At 42.5% G+C, this 20,653-nt stretch overlaps 1 protein-coding gene and 1 pseudogene across 9 annotated transcripts in view; one reads left to right on the top strand and one right to left on the bottom strand.

Moving 5' to 3' along the window:
* Positions 1–20,653, bottom strand: part of LOC148331485 (protein ELFN1-like) — a 171,894-nt gene that overhangs the window by 37,289 nt on the left and 113,952 nt on the right. The window lies entirely within an intron of this gene.
* Positions 14,980–18,792, top strand: LOC148331487 (uncharacterized; annotated as a pseudogene).

Genomic DNA, 20,653 nt, shown 5'->3' with positions numbered 1-20,653 from the left:
GACTCACTGGAAACACTGCAGACTTAGATGATTTAGTTAAATCGGATGACTGACTCAAGTTTGCTGACTCAACAGAAATACCAAAGACTCAATAGATTCAGTTTATTGACAGGAGTTAGCGGACACAACGAGTTAGTGGACTCATAGGAAACACAAGTGATTAAGTTGAAGAAACGTTCCAGACTCAGATAATTTGGTTAGGTAACCCGAGTCAGTGAACTCAGCAGAGCCACTGTGTACTCAGGTGATTCAGTTGCATCAACTTCTCATGCAAGTTAGCAGAATAAAATACTGAAAACTGAGATGATTTATTTGACTTAACTCAGTAAGCTCACTGGACACACTACCAAGTCAGAAAATATCACTCACTGACTCAAATCAGCTGACTCAAACAGATACATTGCAGAGTCAAATCATTCAGTTGAATCAGGTGATTGACGTTAGCAGACTCACCAGAAACACTACAACTGAGAAGTTTCAAGTCTCAGACTTGAGTCAACTGACTCATTGAAACATCGCAGACTCAAATGATTTAGTTGAATCAGGAGACTGACTCGAGTTAGCTACAACATTGGAAACTCAGCTGGTTCAGTTCAATTGAGTGACTCACTTGAGATAGCGGATTCATGGAAAACAATGTAGACTGAGATGAACTGGTTCACTGAACCGTGTTAGGAAAGTCAGCTGAAACACTCATGACTCATTTGATTCAGTTAAATCGGGATGAGCGCTGATTTGGATGATTTGGTTGGATGAGTAGAGTCGCTCCGAAGAGCAGTTAATTGGGGACTATCACCGAAGACATCAAGTCTTTCGCAATTACAGGATTGGTGACGCGTCAACATGCATATAGTCTTCAGGGAAACTTTTAGGTGTCCACGCAAGGAGCTCAACAAAGTTTTTTTTAGCATTTTGTTACAGGCGTTTTGAGCACTTAATTTTTTATTTACGAGTTAGAAAAGGGAGAAAACAAACTCTAATCAAGATGATGACAGTCACATAAGCAGAGCAACACTAAAGTCACATTGGGATACTGTTAAGATCAGCTGGTGCCATGCACCACACTCCCCACGCTAATAGTCAACAAAAGGTTTCCTGCCAATATTGATCACTATTTCCTTCCTTGCTAGAAGGCTCTCTGCCAAAAGATTGCTGTCTTTTACCGTGTCACATGAAAAATGAATGAAGACTGTCTGGTCATGCTTGAAAAGTGCGATACAGCCAAAATGGGTATTTATTTAGCCCCCCTCCCAAAAAAAAGAGCTCAAGAGCCAGTTAGAAAAAAACAACGTCATCTTTTGATTGAGTGACATCTAGCTACCCAAAAAATGTTGAAACATTCTTGGCACCAAACTGTATGTTGACCAAAGTTATTCATTTATTGTTTACTCATGCTTTAAGTGTTTTGTAATTTGCGCACATAAATTGCTTCAGTCACTTGAGTTTTTTAAAAACACTGGAACGGAAAACTCATCATTTCTAAGGCATTTCATATATTCTGTCAACTATAACACTTTGTGTGTGTGTGTGTGTAGTGTGTACAGTCAGATGGTTTGAGCATGAATCAGTGACCATTACTCTTATTTTTTTTTGCCAACATGGTGGCGCGCGGCGGCACGGTGGCCGACTGGTTAGCACGATGGCCTCACAGTGAGAGACAGCATCGGGCGTGGGTTCGAACCCGGCTCCGGCCATCCTGTGTGGAGTATGCATGTTCTCCCCGTGCTTGTGTGGGTTTCCTCCGGGTACTCCGGTTTCCTCCCACATTCCAAAAACATGCATTGTAGGCCGATTGAGCACTCGAAATTGCCCCTAGGTATGAGTGTGAGCGCGGATGGTTGTTCGTCTTTGAGTGCCCTGCAATTGGCTGGCAACCAGTTCAGGGTGTCCCCCGCCTACTGCCCGAAGATAGCTGGGATAGGCTCCAGTACCCCCGCGACCCTAGAGAGGAGAAGCGGTACAGATGATGGATGGATGGTGGCGCGCATGGACGCAGCGGCTAACGGCTCTCCCTTCCAGTGCTCTTTACTACCTTTTATTTATGTTTAGTTGGTCTTATCAACACTGACTGTGGCACAGTATCGATATACCCGCCAGGACATAGTGGACGTTGGATATCGATACAAAATAACCATCTCAGAGGAATTTTGCTATGATCGCAAAATTCCTGACGAACTAGCGAGGCCGCCCGGCTCACTGTGGATTGTCATCGGGACCGGGAGGCGACACAGACGACGGAGAGAGAGGAAGCAGAAGCGGGGCTGTAGGTCTACTAAAGCTACGACAGCAGCCCCACAAGCAACCACTGCCAAGTCTCTACCTCACCATTGCCAGATTTGTAGTCCATAAAATCGACGATCTGGAATTACAAATCCTGGGAAACCGCTATGTGCAAGACAGCTGTGTGATCATCATCACGGAATCCTGGCTGGACGCCAGCATTCCCGACGCGAGCATCCAGCTAGCTGGGCGCTCGCTACATCGCGCGGATCGAACGAGGGACACCAGTAAGAGCAGGGGTGGGGGGCTCTGTGTCTACGTGCATGAGAACTGGTGCAATAACGACGTGATCGTCGAGAAGCACTCTTCCCCCGACATCGAGTACATGTCCGTTCAATGCCGGCCTTAATCTCTCCCGAGAGAGCTAACAATAGTGCTCGTCACTGCTGTTTACATCCCTCCTGATGCTAACACTAGCACGGCGCTCTCGCTACTCGCGTGCGTCATCAATAAACAACAGCGGGCCCACCCTGATGGCGTTCACATAGTAGCGGGAGACTTTAATAAGGCCAATTTAAAGACTGTACTCCCAAAGTTCCACCAGAATGTCAAGTGCCCAACGAGGGGAGACAACACTGACCATGTGTACTCGAACATCAAGCACGGATACAAAGCCTTCCCACTTGCCCCCCTCGGCCAGTCAGACCACCTGTCCTTGCTGCTCACACCTGCGTACACCCCTCTCAGATGCAGATTCAGGCCCACCACAAACACTGTGAAAACCTGGCGTGAGACCGCCATGAGTGAATTACAGGACTGCTTTCAACACACCAACTGGGCCGTCTTTGATCATTAGGACCTTGATGTTTACACACAATGTGTACTGGACTACATCAAGTTCTACATGGAAACTGTGTCCCTGAACATGACCAAACGCAAAACCCTGGATGTCCAGCCAGGTTCGCTCACTCCTCAAGGCCCGTGACACTGCCTTCAGGTCAGGTGACAGTGCCCTGTACAGTGTGGCTCGTGCGGACCTGAAAAAAGGCATTAAACTAGCCAAGACGGACAACAAGAGGAGGCTGGAGTCCCACCTTGCCAGCAACAGACCATGGAAGTTGTGGCAGGGTCTACAGAGCATCACCAACTACCGAGGCAGCAGCATGACATCTGTAGACCCGAGTGCAGCGCTGGCAGAGGAGCTAAACTGCTTCTTTGCTCGCTTTGACTCACCCCAACCGTCACACCCCCACATTCCATGCCTCAACTGCCCCTCACTCACCATAGAGGAAGACGATGTGAGGCGCGCGCTCCTGGCTATTAACCCCAGGAAAGCTACTGGACCCGACGGAATACCAGGCAAGGTCCTCAGAGCATGTGCCCACCAACTATCACATGTTTTTTGCAGGATCTTCAACGGCTCCCTGGCTCAAGCAGTCATCCCCTCCTGCTTGAGGACTTCCACCATTATTCCTATCCCCAAAAAGTCACTCGCTGTCCACCTGAATGACTACTGTCCTGTTGCTTTCACACCAGTCATCATGAAGTGCTTCGAGAGACTGGTTCTCCAGCACATCAGGGACTGCCTTCCTCCCACACTGGACCCCTACCAGTTTGCATACCGAGCTGGCAACCAGTTCAGGGTGTACCCCACCTACTGCCCGAAGATAGCTGGGATAAGGTCCAGCATCCCCCGCAACCCTTGTGAGGAGAAGCGGTCCAGATAATGGATGGATGAATGGATCTTGAATGGCGCTTGCAAATTCAATGTATTAGTATTATCATTTTTATTATAAATGCAGTTCTTTTTTGCTGCAGTTTTTACTTTATCGTTTCCAATTTTTACAAATTCCATTCTCCCACCCTTATTTCACGGGGAACATTTTCTCTGTGTTTTTTTAAGAATATTTTGGGGTGTGAAAAAAAAAAACACTTTTCCCCAATGCATTTCAATGGGCATCAATTATATGCTGATTTTCACTAAGCACTGGTCCCTGTCCCCTGTTGACTAACTTGAACCATCAGTGTGATTTGAGTAAATTTATGCAATGTGGTCAGAGAGAATCACACATTTTGTTACTGGTGGCTGATCAATAGAGTGTGCCGCCGGACCGCTATGTTGCCATACCTGGAATAAGACAAAAAGTTAAATAAAGAAAATGAAAATAAAATGTTACGACGAAAATTTAAAAAAAAATGATGTACCATATTTTTCTAACTATACAGCGCAGCCTTGGTGAGCAGGTCTAGTTTTGCAAATCTCCATTGATAAGGCACACTAGGTTACAAGGCACACCTGGTTATAAGGTTTATTACAAGAACTGCATATTAAGGGAAACAAACATACAGAAAAAAAGTCAAACTTGATTCAAATTCAATTCGACATTCATACATAAGGTGACCTGATTAAAAAGTGCGCCCTCGATTTTTGAGAAAATTAGAGGATTTTAATTTCCCCTCATAGTCCAAAAAATACAGCAATGTATTCCTATGTTTAGATGAGAAGAGTAAAAAGTATACAGTTAACAACGATGCAACTTCTGGATTGGACGCTTTGATGTTTTCCCATTGACCAGTGTTGAAAATTTGACAAACAATAGCTTCTCGTGAATACCAAAGACTGGCGATGATTTTTCAGCTGATATTGTATTGTGATCAGAGTGAATCATTTCACACCAGGAGTATCTCGAACACTTCGGTTTACTTGCCTGGTGGTTGTCTAAAAATTGAAGGGAAGGCCTGGCCAACGTGACGTCCTTGGCAGAGCTGACAAAGCAATGAAAGCATGTCTGTTCTCACTGCAGTTCAAATACATCCCACATTTTGTGTATGACGCTGAAGTGGGATGTTTAATTTGGAAAGAGTGCACACAGATGGCCCGTTGAAAAGCAATTTCGCCGCCGTCAAATGCCACCAGATGCTTTGGCATCCCACAAACGCCTCAAGCACAAGTTTGGCTCAAAAGTTCGTCAAATTACTTAAGCAACAGACCATACTGACATGCATAACAAGTACAGGACTTCTCAAACTCTTCTGTTATGTGTCATGGCATTTTTTCTTCACCATAAGCATGATTTTTTTTATTTCGCCACATAAATGTTCAACAGGCACAAAAATAAAATTCTGGTGCCTGATCAAAGATTTTTTTGGACAAAAGAGAGAAAAAAACAGTTTTTCTTCTCACCCAAAATATAAATGTAAATTTGTAATTCACAAAATATAAGAATAAGAATATAAAGAAGAATAAGAATAAAAAAAATACATGTTTATTATAAGTACATTTTGCCCTACAAAGTGAAAATATTTGCATTTCTTCAATACGAGCATATTTTTAAACCCCAAAAATAATTTTAACAATTATTTAAAAACAATCATAAATTTCACAAAATTATAATATTTAATTTGAGAATTTTGAAAAAAATGTAACTTTTCTTCCCCTATAAAAATATTTTAAAGGAAGCCACAATGGCCCATTTTTCACAAAAAAGCTCAGTTTTGGGGTCAGGAAACCTAGAAATTAATCATCATTTTCTTTTCGATCCATTCATTTTGGAGAAATTAGGAACTTAGACACAACTTTAAAAACACCTAATTTTAATGCCACCCCCCGCCGCTCTCTCCGTTTCACTCGAGTCATTGAAGGGACCGATTACAAATTCTCTATCGGAAATCATTGTACTTTCATTGCTTATAAGTTAACGTGCAAAGACGGTATTCAATTGGCACCAATATTTATGTAGACTTCCTTACCTGACCACTTCAACATATCAAAATGATTAACCTCACTGTGGCTGATTTATATGAGAATGAGGAAATGTGGAAGTGGCAGACGCTCTGGCAGAGCTACATATTTGACACTGGGATTGGAAGCACATTCCCAGACTGCTTCTTTGCTGAACACGGTTAGGACATGCGGGGTGGAAAGCAGCACTCCTCAATGGACCCACTCCAGTTGGCCTGTCAGCCTGGTATCAGTGTGGAGGATGCCATCTTCTACCTCCTGCACACTTTACTCTCCCACCTGGAGAAGGCGTGGTGCGAGGTGAGGATCATGTTCTTTGATTTCTCCAGTGCTTTCAACACTATCCAGCCCACCCTGTTGGGAGACAAGCTGGAGCAGGTGGGAGTGGCCCACCACCTCATCACATGGGTACACGACTACCGCACAAACCGGCCACAGAACGTGAGAGCAGAGAGAGCAGACTCTTACTACTCAGGAGGCGTCGGCACTCTCCAACCGGCACCAGTGAATATCCAGGGAACAGATGTTGAGAGAATCTCAACTCATCTGAACAATAAACTGGACTGGAGCGACAACACAGACACTCTCTATACAAAGGGTCAAAGCAGATTCTTCCTACTCAGGCGGTTGAGGTCCTTTGGGATTCAGGGGACACTCCTCAGAAACTTCTATGACTCGTGCATCGATCATATTCTATGGAGTGGTCCCCTAGGCAGGCGGAAACCCACCCTGGACTCTGTGGACTCAGTGGGCAAGAGAATGACGGCGAAACTGTCATCAATACTGGACAACCCAGCCCATCCTGCAACGACACTCTTACACAATTCCACAGCTCATTTAGTGATAGACACCTTCGCTGTGCAAATGAGCGATTTTGCCGCTCCTTTCTGACGGCTGCTGTCAGACTGTTCAACAAGAACATTGGGTAGTCTCTACAAAAGAGCGGGCATTTGTGCAATTGTGCAGTTCTAGGATGCAATACTCAACACACCCTACTACTGTACTGGCATTCAATGATGTATTTATATTGACCACTGCTGTATTTTTTTTATTGGAGTATTTTTGTCATTGCAGCATTTTTATTTATTTCCCCTCTGTACAATGGACAGACTATAAGAGTGTCTCCTTACACTTGAGGGATCTAAGTGTGTGTATACATGGGGATTTGTGTATATATGTATAGACTGTGTATATTCACATAGGTTTACTTTTTCTGAATGTTTGCTGCTAATGTTATACATTAACGGCTACATTACTCTGTGTGACTTAACATCGTTGCTGCTGTAACACTGCAAATTTTTCCATTGTGTGACTAATAAAGGCCATCTTTAATCTTTATTTACAGAGACTGAAGTGGGACAGAGTAAACATGCAAATTTATGTGATGATGAGGATTGGTCCCAGTTTTTCGACAGTAGACGATGTTTATACCTCAACGCGCCGTCTGCTTGAAACGATGTCTTCTTTGGAACATAAGAGTTCTGACTGTACTTCTGAGTCTGAGATTTTGTATTCCGATTCTTCAGACGACAAAGTAGGTTGTCTTATATTACAACTTCAGCCATAAGGATTAGCTTGACTTTTTTTTTTTTTTCAATCAAGGCCCCTCCGAGCTAAGTGCACACCATCCATCCATCATCTATACCGCTTCTCCTCACTAGGGTCGTGGGGGGGTGCTGGAGCCTATCCCAGCTATCTTCGGGCAGTAGGCGGGGGACACCCTGAACTGGTTGCCAGCCAATTGCAGGGCACACAAAGACGAACAACCATCCGCGCTCACACTCATACCTAGGGGCAATTTAGAGTGTTCAATCGGCCTACAATGCATGTTTTTGGAATGTGGGAGGAAACCGGAGTACCCGGAGGAAACCCACACAAGCACGGGGAGAACATGCAAACTCCACACAGGATGGCCGGAGCCGGGATCGAACCCACGCCCAATGCTGTCTCTCACTGTGAGGCCATTGTGCTAACCAGTCGGCCACCGTGCCACCCTAAGTGCACACCACTCATCCGAAAATGATGTGTCCAATGTGGTCACACTTGGCTCCTCACTGGAACTTTTGCGCTCGGAATTTTTCAAAGTCTCCTTACCCTTCCATCCATTTCTGCACTGCATCTCCTCACTGCCGTCGTGTGTGGGCATGCTGGATGTTTTCATAGTCCAGCTTTTCATCAAGACACCACAACAGGTGTGGTTGTGAAGCGCGCTATCCGACACTAAGGCTCCCAAAGCGGCCCTGACTAAAAGCACATGTGGCCCCGTGATGTAGTGCGTTCAAGAAAACCACCTCCGGGGTTTGATGAGATCTTTATCCGAAACTGCCGTCCACTCATTTGCACAGCCGCAAGCCGTGTGAGACATGAACGTACTTTACTGCTTGAGAGGCAACTACCATCTGCAACAGGAGTCGCAGGTTGGACATTGAGGAGCGAATTTTGTTGTTGCACTTTTATTTTCATGGCCAGAAGCTAATTGTTGCTCTAAGCCGTGCCGTTATCCTGCTGTTAGTCGGGCAAGGGGATAAACACCCACCCGCCCGCCTGCAGACTGTTGCTGCCTGCCGCCACGCGGCGTCTGCCTCCAGGACATCACAAAATTTAGCGGAGGTCAGTGTCCAAAATATAACCAGTCGGTGTTCATGTGTGCATTAATGCTATTGTCTGCTTCAGCCTGTGTAAGTAGAGAGGAGATCAGCACGGTGTTTTGATTTTGAGGAGGTGATCACGAGTTCACGTTTGATGTCAATAAATCCAAACTATGGAACTGTACAGAACGCTTTAATACTTTCACAGGTTGAAGTGGACAAGAGTAATAATGTGCATTTGCATTTTGTGGCGATCAGTCGCCATTTTAGACAACAGAACTGACAAAGCAAGCAATAATATAAAGCTTGCCTCCCTGTTGTGACGTAGACAGGGAAAAATAACAAGCCAAGCTACAAAAGGGAGTGGGCCAATTTGCTATGAATCTCATCACAAAAAAAGCCTGTAAATCATTACAGAGTATTTTAGGAGTGGGCATTTTAGTACTCTCCCTTTAATCTTGATTTGGACGGCACGTGGATGACTGGTTAGCACATTTGCCTCACAATACAGAGGTGCAGGGTTTGATTCCGGCTCCAGCCTTCCAGTGTGGAGTTCGCATGTTTTCATCGTGCCTGCGTGGGTTTATTCTAGGTACACCGGTTTCCACACACATTACAAATACATGCATGGTAGGTTGTTCACAGCTCTGCTGTTTTCTGGTGTCTACTGTATACGCGGTATGATCATTAATTTGTATTTTAACTTACTGCCTTCACTGTCTTTAATGTATATGTGCTTTAATTTGTGTTATAATTTCCTGGCAATTTATATTACACCATATGAAAAGCGCATTGTTACAGCTCCAGCTTGTTGTGAAATGTGCGATATAAATAAAGTTGTATTGTCTTGAAGTGTATTGTTGGAACACTCTAAATTGTCTGTATGAGTCTGAGCTCGAGTGGACGTTTGTCATTGTGTTCCCTGTGATTGGCTGGGGTGTACCCTGCCTACTGCCCTAAGACGGCTGGGATGGCTTCAGCACGCCCGCGACCCTTGTGAGGAAAAGTGGCTTGGATAATGGATGGATGGGTGGATAAATTTGAGTTCTTTCTGTATGAAATTTAATTTTCAATGAAAAATGAACATTTCCATGATCCATCCATTATCAGAGGTACACCCTGGACTGGTTGCTATCCAATTGCAGGGCACACAAAGACAAACAATCATCCGCACTCGCACTCACAACTCGGGGCAATTCATAGTGTCCAATCAATCTACCATACAGGTTCCAGGTTGAATGACAAATATTGGTACAACATAAAAAAACTTTTTTCACTTTTGAATCCAAAAATGTAATTTTCCACCTCAATTGCTTTTTTTAAATACAAATTAAATAATGAAATTTATATTCAGAATTATACAGATTACTTCATTTCTTTAATTCCTTACTTGATAAAGTTTAACTTTAACAAGAAAAATGTATTAAAAACAATGATAGCATTTTTAAATTTTTGTACTCAACAAATTCAAACTCACCAAAAAACACACAACATAACCACATACAAGCCGCACCAGACTATAAGACGCAGTTTTCTATGTTGAAAAGAATTTGTTGTTTATTGCATGTACAAAACTATTTTGTACTGTGATTGCACATAAACAGATTGTTAAAACAGTGCCTTTTAACAGGGCAACGACTTTGCTAATTAAAACAGAACAGACCTAAGAGGAAAAAATATTTAGATTTATTGAGCGTATTTTCTTAACTATAGAGCACCCCTACCGGTGTAAGAAAAATCCTCAGAAAAGCCACACAGTTGTATAGCCTCATGGTTCAAAATTTAGGAAAAAAGTAGCAACTTAAATACAGAAAAGATGGTAGATTTTTAATACCGTTACAGTGGTCAACTGGTTAGTACTATGGCCTCACCGTGTAGTGGTCGTGGGTTCGATTCCGGCTCCAGCCTTCCTGTGTGGAGTTTGCATTTTCTCCCCGTGCCTGCGTGGGTTTCCTCCGGGTAATCCAATTTCCTCGCACATTCCAAAAACATGCTTGGCAGGTTGATTGAACACTCTAAATTTCCCCTAGGTATGAGTGTGAGTGTGGATGGTTATTCGTCGATGTGTGCCCTGCGAATGGCTGGCAACCAGCGAAGGGGTGTACTACGTCTACTGCCCGTCTGTCTACTATCCTCCGTATAGTTAGCAAGTGATCAAAAACAAAAACGAATTCTCAGCTTCATATGGCACTCATTAAGTTCTGGGCTGCCAAAAGCCAGTGGAGAAAAAAAACGGTGGTACTTCTTGGAAGGAATAAGACTTACATAGTCAACTTTTTATGCATCACCTCTCGTCCATCCGTCGGGGAGACAATGCCCATCGCCAGAGATTAAATGAATCCACCCCGAAATGCTCCTTTAATGGCACTCCAGTCATTCAGAGAAATGGCAGACGGTTGGCGGCGGAGGTAAAACACACTGCTGCTCTGAATCTTTGGGGCGAAACACTGCCGACGTTCTACCCCCATATATCATCCCGTATTTTATTGAGTTGTTGAAAAAAAATGCTTGGTGGGCTCAAACCACGAGCACACTCAAGGTCAATGTGGCCAGACTAATTTAATCAGCCAAAATTAGCTCTTAAATGGACAAAAATGGGCAGAAAACCGTAAACACGTCAACATGTTGAGATAATGCATAAAGGAAAAATAATAGCATTCAAACATCCACCCCCCAAAGAAACCAATGACAAAAAATGGCAGATTTATACAAAGTATTGTAAAAAAAAAAAAAAAAAAAATCAAATGCTCAGCCTGTAATTCATTTCTTTATTATTGTAAGTATAAAGTGCCTAAAAAAAGTTATATTAGTTACATATAGATTTTTATTATTTCATAGTTCATCATCCTTTCTCAAAATTTTATTCAGCCAAATTACAGAGTTAGCCGTAAAAAGTCCAAACTAACATAATAAGAGAAATTGGAGTGTTGGATGGCCGATGACCATTTTACATCTTCAACAAACATGATGTATGTGTTTTCATCGCCATCCATTACAATTTAGGGTCTATCTTCAACACTGTAGAGAGAAAAAAAATATTTCGACGGAGCAGCGATTCACCAGCTCTGGCCCGGTTTGTCTTTGAGACCTACGTCGCCAGGCTGCGCTGCGTCAACTGGCTTTAGAGGATCACATGACTCACAGGGCAGGTGGGGAAAGGCCAAACGTGGCTGTTGGCAGGTTAACCTGCTATGTGGCTGTCATTTCTGTATTTATTTGTAATGTAATCAAACCGTTCAGGTCGGTTTCCGACATTATTCCGTGGTAAATCCAGCATCAATCCAGACTAGCATTCGGTGGTCAGCATCGCCACATAATGTAAATGTTCTTGAGCCAAAAAAAAGAAACATCATCACTATGACATCACTATAGGCAGCACTTAACAATTGCGGTGGCATTTTTGATTCAACGCTTAGTAGAAAGACTTCAGGTACCGACAATATAAATAATAAACCATTGACCTCGTAAAAAAGAAACAAACATGGTAGTATGTTGTAGGCTATATTGTGCATAAGTATTTTTTTAATTGTGGGACATCTTTATCTTTTGTTTTTTTAATTGTGCAGAAAAATAAATCCTAGTCTAATTGAAAGACTGTTTAAGCAAAAGCCGGAAGGATGTGACTGTCAGAAATGGACTTCTATCTATTTTTCTTGGTTAGTGTTCCAAGAAACTATGTATTTGTAAACACTGAAGACACTTTACACTAGAGGCTACAAGGAAGATAAAGTCACATAATTGGAAAAACGTACAATTTATTCTTGAGTTCAATCAATGACTAATGTTTGTATTTTTGAAAATTAAGATGTCTACAACGCATCAAACACGTTTTGGGAAACAGCACGTTTTGCATTTTTATACTGTACATATTTTATAAATCAAAATACTAATAATTATCTTCAACAGGCATAATGTATTTTTTATTGACAATTTGTTTCATAAGCACTGGACGCAATGTAATCTTGTACAAACCAAACATTTGTGTTTGTTAACATTAAAGCCAATTTACTATTGATTGCTTAACAAATCAAACATGAGCGTTTTTGTAAGCATTGTTGATTTAGTCTTGCATAAATCTAACTTTGCATTATGTTAATTCAAGATCTTCAACGAATGTTTGTAAACACTCAAGGCAATTTAGTCTTTAATGAATTTAACACACGTGGTTCATAGACGTCAGACGTTTTGTCTCCCTTGTATGAACATGCTTTTTTTTGTAAGCATGTTTTCATTGTGCACTGAGTGCAATGACTGTAAATGCCCGATAAGGTGTATTGTTGTTTTGTTTATGTGTGGATGGGAGGTTGTGGACCTGCAGTGCCACCTAGTGGCATTTCCGTGTTTGTTTTGGGGGTTATTTCTTCTTCGTTTTCTTTATTTAACTTCCGGGTTGCGACTCCTCAAGTCCATATGTTGCCGGAGGAGCGCTCAGAATATCAACATCTGTCCCAGGCGAAGACAACCGTTTACTAGCGCCCTTGGAAAGCGTAACGAGATACGACAATGCATAAAATATTAAATGTTTTAAATGTAAAAATGTGGATTATTCGTCGGCTGATGTAATTCGATTCATTTTGTATTTCCATATTCGTTTGTAAGTAGTTGATATGTGAATTATTTTGAAAACTACTGTTACAATTTGACTTATTTTGGAAACTACTGTTACATTTTGTGTTTTTCTGTTCTATAGTTTTCAGTATGCTGGACTCGTTGTTCAGCAATAAAAGATTCTTGACACCAGTTGAAACTCTATGTTATTATTTCAAGTCCAAGGGGCCGGTACAGTGAAAACTCGCCGCAGCACAAGCCTTGCCATCCCTGGTGAAGAGTTGATCACTATCAACCAAAGACACCCACCAACCAGTCTACATTGCCATCGATCAGCTCTCGTTAACCTGGCAAGAATTCAAATGGACATGCAAGTTTAGCATATTTGAACTTGCTGTTGTAAGGTAAAAATTGTGAACTAATTCACAGTTGCTCACTTTTCTAAAATTGGTGACGAGTTCAAGGTACACGTGCTTTTGAATAATCAATGTTACATCTCTTTCCGTTAATCTGCACACCTTTTATTTCTGACATTCTGCTTCCTGTTTCATGCTAAGAATCCTTTAGGTTGTCCATAATCTGTTAATGATTGATGTAAATGTTACTCTGTAGTAAAGTGTAGCTCCAGCTTAAAAATGCAAATTCAGGCATAGGACAATCAAAAGCTATTTGACTTAGAGCAGCTGAACAAACAAACAATATGTCGCTCCCAGCAGAGAGTGCAGTCGGTCCTACCGACACACAGCTCAGATCCAGGTCACGTGAAAGAAAGTTAACAGAGAAAGGCCAAGAGATGAATGAACAAGGTTCTAAAAAACGTGAAAAGGCTATTAACAAGGCCTTTAATCATTGGAAGCTGGCCGCAAGGGAGACGAGGACAAAACTAAAAACCCTCTGTTCATCGGAAGACCTTCTTGGTTTAAAGCAACACATTCAAGCAAAGCATAATGACGTAAGCCAGCAGTATGAACCTATCCTACATAACTGTAAAACCACGCCCGAGATTGTCAAAAAAAATGGATGCCTGTGTTATGTTAACAGGGGAAATATGTGATCTTCTTACTAACCGTCTTGAGACTGTGAACCAAGATTTTAATGACCAGCTTGAGAAGGAAAGGGTAAGAGAAATATTAAGCAAAGATGACGATGTATTTATTTTTGGCCACACCCAAACCGAAACAATCGTCTCATTCGAGTCATCAGGCAGCTCGAATAACTCCAGCTCAATGGCTACTCACAGCAGTAGAGTAGACGCACAAGCAGAGCTCCTTGCAATGGTAGAGCAAGCGAAGGCGATGAAAGAAATTCAAGCACAACAAGCACATCTCCACAAGCTAGAGGGTGAATGGAAACTTAAAGAGGCAAAGATGTTTTCAGAAATGAAACAAAATGAGGTGGAAATGCAACAACAGTTGGAGAAAGAGAGAGCAAAATTGCAGGAGTTGCAAGCAGAAAAGGATGTAGCTATAGCAGCAGCTCGTATGAAAGCATATGGCAGTTTCGAAGGTTCTGCGAAACACGAAGAGTTTCATGACCAAACTTACCCTGCTTGCTATAGAACAGAAACTAAACCTGAATTGAATCCAGATGCTGTGTCATTCCATCCTCATCAAGCAGTTCCCCCTGAAATCTCAATGACTCGGGAATCTGCCAGCTTAGCCCAAGCAATCACAAGTTCAATAAGCATGAGTCGCTTGCTAGCACTTGAAACCAACTGTGTTCAGTGGTAACCCTTTAAGGTTTACAGAGTGGAAGATGTCTTTCATTGCTCTTATTGATAGGGACCCTTCCCACCAAGTGAGAAAATGTTTTATTTAAGAAATTAACTCACAGGAGAGGCGCTCACAGCTGTAGAAAGTTTCTTTTATCGTGATTCAGAGAATGCATACAACGGACAGATATGGGAACCCATTCATCATACAAAGGGCTTTCCAAGATAAGCATGTGAGATGGCCAAAGATCGACGCCAACAATTCACAAGCACTACAGGAGTTTGCAGACTTCCTCCAAGGCTGCACGGAGGCAAACAGCACTAAACCAAAGCCACCTTGCACAGTCTGTGAAAGTGAAGATCATGGCATCGCAAAATGTCCCGTCTTTGCAACAAAAAGTGGCGTAGAAAAAAGGGCAGTCATTTATGAAAATCGACTCTGCTTTGGATGCTTAAGAAAAGGTCACATTACCAAAGATTGTAAGAAACGGCATACATGTAAGATATGCAGTCGTCCTCAGTCTACCTGTGTGTACGAAGACAGAAACCAAGGACCTGTGAAAACAATAAGCAATAACTCCACTTCCGCAAATGAACCTGTAAACCAGGAATTGCACAATGTTGTATCTCATACATCAACACAACATGCTTCTGCCACCTCAAGTATTGTCCCAGTCTTTGTATCTTCAGTACTAGAACCACACAGAGAAGTTCTCACATATGCAATACTGGACATACAGAGTGACTCAACGTTTGGTTTATAGGATGTACTGGACAAACTGAAGGAGGATGCACAACCAATAAATTTGAAACTTGGTACTATGACAGCTATCGACACAATCATATCAAGCAAAAACATCCAAGGTCTTCAAGTTAGAGGACTACACTCGAAGAATCACATCTCACTGCAAAAGGCTTACAGCCAAGACTTCATCCCAGTGGATAAGTCTTATGTACCAACACAAGAAACTGCATTACTGTGGCCTCATCTCAGACACTTGGCAGATAAGATGCCACCACTTCAAGACTGTGATGTAGAGCTCCTAATTGGACATGACTGTCCTTCTGCACTAGCTCCTCTTGAGGTTGTTATTGGTGACAAAATGCAACCGTATCCACAGAGATCAGAACTAAGATGCAGTATTGTTGGCTCATCAAACCCCCACCTAGACAGACAAGGAAGTCAGAGTTTTGTGCATCGGCTGACAGTAAAGGAAATCCCAAGTCCATCAACTACAGATGTTCTGAAGGCTCTCGAATCAGACTTCATCGACAGAAATTCTGAAGATAAATATGTTTCGCAGGATGATGTCCATTTCATACAGTTCCTCAGTGATCACATCACACAAAAGAAAGTCGGACATTATGAGTTTCCCCTTCCTTTCAAAGATAACGGTCCACCTAACCTACCAAATAACAAGAGACTAGCTACAATTTGATTGCAGTGTCTTAAGAAGAAGTTAAAGGCCAATAAACAATATTATGATCAATACATCACATCAATGGAAGAAGCTATGAACAAAGGTGAAGCAGAGCCTGCCCCTGCAGCATCTGGCGCAGAGATAGAGTGGTACCTTCCGCATCATGGCGTCTTTCATCCCCGAAAACCGGACAAGTTAAGAGTCGTATTTGATTGTTCAGCCAAATTCCATGGTATTTCTTTAAACAACACCCTGTTAACCGGCCCTGACCTAATAAATCCCTTGATAGGTGTTCTTTGTCGTTTCAGGAAGGAGGCAGTAGCAATCATATGTGATATCAAAAGAATGTTTTATCAGTACTCTCTCACTCTTGAATCCCGAAATTATTTGAAATTTCTCTGGTGGAAAGGTGAAGATTTGGAGAAGGAACCACAGGAGTACAGGATGACAGCTCATCTCTTCAGAGCCTCCTCGTCTCCAGGAGGTGCCAACTTTGGTTTGAAACATCTGGCACAACACAAATCCCTCTTTCCACTAGCTTCGACATTTGTGGAGAAAAACTTTTACGTTGATGACGGTTTAGTCAGCGTTCCATCAGTCGCAGAAGCCAAGAAACTAATCATTGAGTCACAGGAATTGTGCAGTAGAGAAGGCCTGCGCCTTCATAAATTCAACTTGAATAAGGAAGCAGCCCTCACTTTCTTAAATCCTTCGGAAAGGGAAGCAACCATCGAACCCCTTGGACTAGATCCATCGCCTTCCGAGCGTGCACTCGGAATTCAATGGTGCATTAAAATGGACGCTTTCAGCTTCAATATTAGTTTGCAAGATCAGCCTTCAACCCAACACGGTTGCATGTCCATCATTGCCTCTCTTTATGATCCGCTTGGATTAATCCCACCATTCAGTTTGAAGGGAAAGCTTATCCATCAAGAACTCTGTCACAGAGGCATTGGATGGGACGATCCTCTCCCAGAAGATGTTTCCCCACGGTGGGAGGAGTGGTTAAATGGTTTTCACAAGTTGAAAGAAATTTCAATTCCACAATGTTACCATCCATGTGACCTGCATAACATTGTGAAAGTGGAGTTGCACCATTTTTCGGATGCCAGCTGCGTCGCATACGGTGCATGTTCTTGCCTAAGGTACATAAACGACAAGAATGATGTACATTGCAGTCTTGTGTTTGCAAAGGCAAGGGTTGCCCCATCAAAGGTGACAAGTATTCCTAGGCTAGAACTTGCCGCAGCAGTGGTTCCTTCAAAAATCAGTGCCATGTTAAAAGCTTGACATGAAGATTGATGAAGAGGTATTTTGGACAGATTCTCAAGTCGTGCTTGGATAGGTTAACAACGATGCTCGTAGGTTCCACATATTTGTTGCAAATCGAGTTTAAGCGATAAGGGATAAGGCTGATCCCAGTCAGTGGCACTATGTGGACACTGCTGAAAATCCTGCTGATCATGCATCTCGAGGTCTTTGTGCCTCAGATGTTCATTAAAAAAACTGGCTGCAGGGGCCAAAGTTTTCCTGGGAGCGTGAATTCCATCTAACGGCCAGCAGCCCACCAGAATTGCTTGTTTGCAATCCAGAAGTGAAGATAATTCAAGTACTTGCAACTGAAACCAAGAACTATAGTGACATCCTCAGACGTCTGGATCAGTTTTCTTCTTGGACAATGATTCTTAAGGTAGTTGCAAGAATCAAGAGACTGTGATCTAAGCAGAAACTACAAAGTGAGCATGTGACAGTTGATGTGTGTGAAAGGGCTGCAAAGGACTTGATTAAGATTGTTCAGCAACAAGCTTTTGCCTCTGAGATCAAGATACTTCAAGATAGACAATATCTTCCAAAAACAAACACTCTTTTCAGTCTCAACCCTATCTGGTCTGACGAACATCTCTGTGTTGGTGGAAGAATGAATAGCTCCTCGCTCTGTCACAAAGTCAAGCACCCAGTCCTCTTACCTGCTAACAGCCACATTGTCCAACTGATTGTGTCCCACTTCCATGCTAAAACATGCCATCAGGGTTGGAGCCGGATTCTGGGTAATTGGAGGAGGCAAGCTGGTTTCCAAGCTGATACATGCCTGCGTGTTATGTAGGAAACTTCGGCGGCAAACAGAAAACCAACAAATGGCAGAACTACCTAAAGAACGAGTTGAAGCTTCAGCACCATTCACGTACAGCGGCATGGACTGTTTTGGTCCTTTCATTGTGAAGAAAGCTCGGAAAGAATACAAAAGATACGGCTTGATTTTCACATGCTTGTACTCGAGAGCTGTTCATATCGAAATGCTTGAGGATTTGTCAACAGACTCTTTCAACTCATTGAGATGCTTCATTAGTCTTAGGGGAACTGTTCGACAACTCCACTGTGACCAAGGTTCTAATTTTGTGGGTGCCAGAAACTAATTCAAGGAAGGACTAAAACAATGTGACGCTAAGCTACTGGAAATCTTCCTGGCTTATAAGCAGTGTGAGTTTGTTTTTGATGCCCCCTCTGCCAGCCATGCTGGTGGTGTCTGGGAACGCCAGATCAGAACTGTCAGGAATGTGTTGAACGGCACCTTTGCACAATGCCCAGGTCGACTTGATGGTGCCTCCCTCCGAACACTATTATATGAGGCCATGGCTATTGTGAACAGCCGCCCATTGTCAGTAGACGGAATTAATGATCCAAATGCACTTGAACCAATAACACCGAATCACCTCATTATGATGAAATCTAAAGTAGCTCTTCCTCCCCCTGGGATGTTTGTTAAGGAAGACTTGTATGCGACTAAGAGGTGGAGAAGAGTCCAATATCTTATTGAACAGTTCTGGAGCCGCTGGAAAAGGGAATACTTGAACATATCGATAAGACAGAAATGGCTCTCACCTCGTCGCAACCTCCAAGTAGATGACATTGTCATTGTTAAGGATGATAACCTCCCAAGGAATCTCTTGCAACTTGGACGAGTGATTGAGACGGTTCAAAGGAGTGATGGCTTGGTGCGTCGCGTTAAATTGCAAGTTGGAGAGCAAAAATCTCATAAACAACCAGATCCTTCCTTTGGACCTTCAATTTTTGAGAGACCGATTAAAAAATGTGTGCTTCTTTTGGGAGACTAAATAAGACAGTTTTTTTGTTGGTTCGTCTGTTCGATACCCCATACACATAGTTAAAATGACAGGTTTAATAGATGCAAGAAATCCTGTACAGCTCATTCACTCTTTGTATGTTGTTTATTCATTGTACTCGGATTTGGTGGGAGTGTAAATGCCTGATAAGGTGCGGATGGCAGGTTGTGGACCTGCAGTGCCACCTAGTGGCATTTCCGTGTTTCTTTTGGGTGTTATTTCTTCTTCGTTTTCTTTATTTAACTTCCGGGTTGCGACTCCACGACTCGTGTCCTTATATGTTGCCGAAGGAGCGCTCAGAATATCAACGTTTGTCCAAGGCAAAGACAACTTACTAGCGCCCTTGGAAAGTGTAACGAGGTACGACGATGCATAAAATATTAAATGTACTAAAAATGTGGATTATTCGTCGGCTGATGTAATTCGATTCATTTTGTATTTCCATATTCGTTTGTATGTAGTTGATATGTGAATTATTTTGGAAACTACTGTTACAATTTGACTTATTTTGGAAACTACTGTTACAGTTTGTGTTTTTTTGATTCTATAGTTTTCACAGTGCAGTATGCTGGACTCGTTGTTCAGCAATAAATGATTCTCGACACTAGTTGAAACTCTACGTCAGGCATCACCAAATGGCGGACCGTGGTCCGAATACGGACCGCGCGATGGTTCGGACCGGACCCATGACCACATTCGCAAACGTTGGCGCTGCAATTCTAGTTAATACGGAAAAGGCGACACTGATTTGAGGCAATCAAATCTTTTGTTTACGATCCACTGCCAATTGCGCAGCAGACCTGAAGAGAGTGCTGCTGACAGTATGCCTTGCTGAAAAGTCGATACGTGTTGTTTTAAATGAATGGACGGAGAAATTTAGTTTCGTTCTGGCTGCAGCCGATTCAAAACCAGTGTGCATCATATGCTCCGAAACCATCACAACATTGCGAAGCGCCACTACGAAACAGAGCACCGCCCTTTTTTGCAAAGTTATCCACTGAAGTTTGAGGTGAGCCCACACAAAAACATCAAACTTCGAGTGCAGTATAACGGATTTAAACATTTTTGTTTACAGCCCAGCGGCATGCAAACGAATGTTCACTAAAAGTATCATGGATTTTGGGGAAACATAAAAAAACATTCAGTGATGGGGAAGTTGTGAAGTGCTGAAATACGGTTGCACAAACATTTTTAAAGGAAAACACAATGGCCCTGACTCCGTTCCAACTCAGAATTAAGTCACTGGCAGGGCAGTCACAAACTAATTTTTCTCATTAAAAGAAGTTAAAAAATATTCAAAA

This window comes from Idiotropiscis lumnitzeri, chromosome 8, assembly GCF_059441095.1.
Source record: "Idiotropiscis lumnitzeri isolate Australia: NSW breed Sydney's pygmy pipehorse chromosome 8, RoL_Ilum_1.0, whole genome shotgun sequence".
Taxonomy (NCBI): domain Eukaryota; kingdom Metazoa; phylum Chordata; class Actinopteri; order Syngnathiformes; family Syngnathidae; genus Idiotropiscis; species Idiotropiscis lumnitzeri.
This window is presented reverse-complemented; position numbering and strand designations above follow the sequence as displayed.